The 3,992-nt window shown below is 48.0% G+C and overlaps 1 protein-coding gene across 3 annotated transcripts in view; it reads right to left on the reverse strand.

Moving 5' to 3' along the window:
* INPP1 (inositol polyphosphate-1-phosphatase) overlaps positions 1-1,597 on the reverse strand; it is a 44,521-nt gene extending 42,924 nt beyond the window's left edge. For 2 of the 3 annotated variants that reach the window (XM_011974238.1, XM_011974239.1), the window contains exon 1: positions 1,094-1,597. The gene's annotated coding sequence lies outside the window, so the exon portion shown is untranslated. The remainder of the gene's footprint in view (positions 1-1,093) is intronic. The other variant, XM_011974240.1, reaches the window with a different exon arrangement.
* Positions 1,598-3,992: the final 2,395 nt, after the last annotated feature.

Below are 3,992 nucleotides of genomic sequence, written 5' to 3' on the forward strand. Positions count from 1 at the left end.
AAAAAAAAAAAAAAAAAAAGGTAAGAATGAGATCACTTAGCTAATACACCAGTCAAGAGTAGTTCAGTGGATTACTTTCATCCTTATACTATTATCAAGTTGAGCAGGGCTGATTCTTATCAACTTTTCTGGCTTCAAAGCTAGGAATCAGAGTAAAAGGGCTAAAAAATCTTTTACTCAACAGATGGGATCCACTTAAGTGGTCTGTCCATACTTTGAACCCACTGTTCTTTTGAAGTGAACACCATCATACAGTGGGCAAACTTCTGCTTATTCAACACTTTAAAAATAGCTTTAAAACGAGAAATCTCCAAAAAACACGCCGTCGTTTCTTATAAGTGTTTTTCATAGATGCACTAAAGTAAGCGTTTCCTTTCACACTCTGCGCCTAACCGTCTACATGATAGGGCCAAACCCAGGTTAAATATTTTTTTCCAGCTACCACTCTGGACACACCAACTAATTATGCACGCCTCACAAAACCACCTTTCAAAATGCAGAGAGAATTAACAGCAAGGAAGTAAAGATTTTTCTAAATATAGTCCCATCATGTTTATTTTACACTCATCAAGTAGGTCACTGGAGGTAGCCGGCAGCTAGGGACACTCAGAAGCATCTCTCAAAGCCAAGGGTGAGACCAAGAGGCCACTGACAGCTGCGCCATCTACCTGTTGCAGCTGGGCCACTGCTCTGGACAACTGTCAGATCAGCTTCTTCGTCCTACAAATGCTAATGATTAGATTTTTTTAAATCGTTGTTTGCCACCCTTTCTTCCCGCCCCTCATCCCCTTCGGGCCGCTCCGGCAGGGCCAAGGGCGCCGCGGGACTCGCGAGCTCGTCTCTGCGCTGGCTGCAGCGGCGATGCCGGGCATGCCTGGCCCGGCCGGGCCGGGTCCAGGGCGGCCTCGCTGCCGGGGCAGGGACCTCGCAGGCCGGCGCGTAGAGGCAAGGAGCCCTCCCGGCGCCATCGACTCACCTACCCGCGGAGAGGCGACGGCGCGCGCCGCTCACCAGCTCGGGGCCCAGATCCGAGAAGGAGGGGCAGCGGCGCGGGGACCCGGTGGCGGGTGGCGTAAGGAGGAAAACGTATTACCTAAGCAGGGGATGCAGACAGAGCAGGAGGCAGCAGCCTTTCCCTCGAGAAACGGAAGCGGCGGGGGAGGAGAGCAGGAGGAGTGGGAGGAGGAGGCGCGGCCCGGGCGCGAGGTTAGGCTAGGGGTGTTGGGCTTGCTGCCGCACGCGCGGCCAGAGGACGAGGGCTGGACAGGACGGCGGAGGTCACGCGAGCGAAGGCGAAGCCCAGGCGACGCGCTGTCCCGCTCGGCTCGGCACCGGATCCGAGCTCTGCCTGAGCCAGGCCTCCGCCTCCGGCTTTCCCGCGGCACCGCAGCGTGGAAACGCGCGCTGCCGCCTCGGGGCTCCCGGGACGTGCGGGCCCCCCACGCCTGCCCGAGCCGGGCGTCCGCGACGTCACAAGTGGAGCGCGATGATTCAGAGGGAGGGCCGAGAAGGGAAGGGCTCTGGGGTCCGCTCGGCCACGGCTGCTGTTTCCTTGTCGCCGCCTACGAATTCACTTTTAAATCTTCCTCCTCCATTCATCTGTACTCTCATAGGGGACTGCGGGTTTGACAGATGGGTTGGCAGCTGTGAAGATGGACTTCCTGCCAGTGGTATCCGGGTCCCACTGTTCTAATGGAAATGCCAGGTGTACTGGATGTTCCTCAAGCCACAGCAGTGTCTCTGGGCCTTACCGCTTAAGAAGTGGGCCTCGGGTCACCCGGACAGGAAGCGCATCAAGGGTGGGGAACTCATCTCTCTCCAGCCTTTGATGCTGTGATACTCAGTGTGCCTTAAGGATGGTTTGGGTTTTGAACCGTAGAGGGAGGTAGGAATGGGTGTTGGTGGGCGGGGTGGGTGTGGGGGAATAGAAACCTTAAAAAGGCAACACAAAGCTTTTAAGTAGAAGAGGCCAAGCAGTCTCGCCCAGAAGCTGATGTTTGTGAATGCACTGGACCTTCTAAAGCGGCGCTTCGCACACCTTTTCACTTCTTGGCACAGGTAGGAAAGGATGATATTACAAGGCTCAAAATGGGGGTAAACAGAAGAGGCTGCTCCTGCAGAAGGCGAATGGGCCCTTGCACCTGGAGGACTGAGAAGACCCGTGCTGTGTCTGCATCCCTGTCATTCGTTTCATGGCATCCAGTTGGGAAGCTCTGCTTAAAGCTCTATCTGGCACGTTTTCTTAGCTATATTTTTCCACACTAGCTGAGACTGCCTCACTGAGTTGTCAGCACTTGGTCCTTTTCAGCAGTGAGGAACCACCAAGACACGAGGCTGGGGCAGTACTCAACTTGGCAAACTCCAGGAAACGGTGGTTAAAACGTTTGGCTTCTTGAATGGAACTCATGGTACTGCTCCCAGCCTGCTCCTGGGGTCTCCAACTTGACACAGTTTCTCCCCGCATCCTCCCACCCTTCTCTGGCTTTCACTCCCTAGCAAGTGGACTGCTTCTACTTTCTTTCTCGCATTCATTTCTTAGGTCCATTCTCAGAGCTGGTTAGGGTTACTGTTTAATTAGCCTCATAATCATATCTATGATGGCAAAATCAAGAAACAATTTAAACATGATTCTTAAAAGTAAGGAGATAAATACCAGAGACATAGACGGTGAAAGAATTTGCCTCTAGGAAGCAGGAATTTAAATTTGGGGAAGGCAGGGTGGAGCAAGGGATATGAATCTAGTACATTTTCTTTTTCTTTTTTTTTTTTTTTTGAGGTAGAGTGTCTGTTGCCCAGGCTGGAGTGCAATGGCATGATCTTGGCTCACTGCAACCTCTGCCTCCTTGGTTCAAGCGATTCTCCCACCTCAGCCTCCCTAGTAACTGGGATTACAGGCGCCTGTCATGCCCAGCTAATTTTGTATTTTTAGTAGAGATGAGGTTTCACCATGTTGGCCAGGCTGGTCTCGAACTCCTGACCTTGGGGGATCCACCCACCTCAGTCTTCCAAAGTGCTAGCATTACCGGCGTGAGCCACTGCACCTGGCGGAATCTAGTCCATTTTCCACTTTGCTACTATGCATCTGGAGGGTTTCTTGCTTGCTTAAAAGCTTTCATTGGCTCCCAATCTCTGATAATATCAAGAGCAAGTTCCTAAGCAACTCATTCAAGGCCAATCACTCCTCAATATTACACCTCATTTTACTACACCACATCTAGTTTCCTGAATATGCAAACAGATTTCATACATTTGCACCTTTATACATGTTATTGCTTTTGCCTGGGAGAGCATTCTCTTGCTGCTATAATAATAGCTAATGACACTGTGCTAAGTGCTTTCTGCGATTTATAACTGTTGATTCTTACATCAACCCTATGGCAAATGTTACTGTTATCTCCATTTTATAAACAAGAAAACTAAGACTTAAAGAGTTTAAGAGATTTGCACAAATATATAGTATGTGGTGAGGCTAAATTTGAACCCAGTAATCTGACTCCAAGACTAATGTAATGTTACCTATTCATCCTTCTAAAACGTTTCCCAGACACTAAATTTGAACAGGATTAAAAGATTTAAATGTTTTTAAGTCTTAAAAGGGCAAGGAGAAAATACATGTGAATTGCTTTTCATCTCAAACTAAGCTTCTCAAACAAAGGCTGAAATTACAAAGGAAAAGTGACAAATCTGACTGTTGAACTTTTAACTTCTTTTATCTAAAAAACAAAAACAAAAAAAACTTCCATAGAATAAAATTTAAAAACAAGTAAAAATTATAAAAAATCTGCAATATACATGAAAGATAAGCGTAACATTCTTATTAAAGAGGACTTAGAAAGAAAAAGTAACCTCTTAAAAATGAGCAAAATGCAAATTTGTTATCAGGAGAGAAAATGTAAATGGCCAAACATTTTTAAGAGAAGTGAAAACTGAAAACGATAACACAACATCAAATTGAGAATAAAATAATACTCAGAGCTAGTAATTTTGGCCAG

The sequence above is a fragment of the Mandrillus leucophaeus genome, unplaced genomic scaffold (genome assembly GCF_000951045.1).
Source record: "Mandrillus leucophaeus isolate KB7577 unplaced genomic scaffold, Mleu.le_1.0 Scaffold143, whole genome shotgun sequence".
Classification (NCBI taxonomy): domain Eukaryota; kingdom Metazoa; phylum Chordata; class Mammalia; order Primates; family Cercopithecidae; genus Mandrillus; species Mandrillus leucophaeus.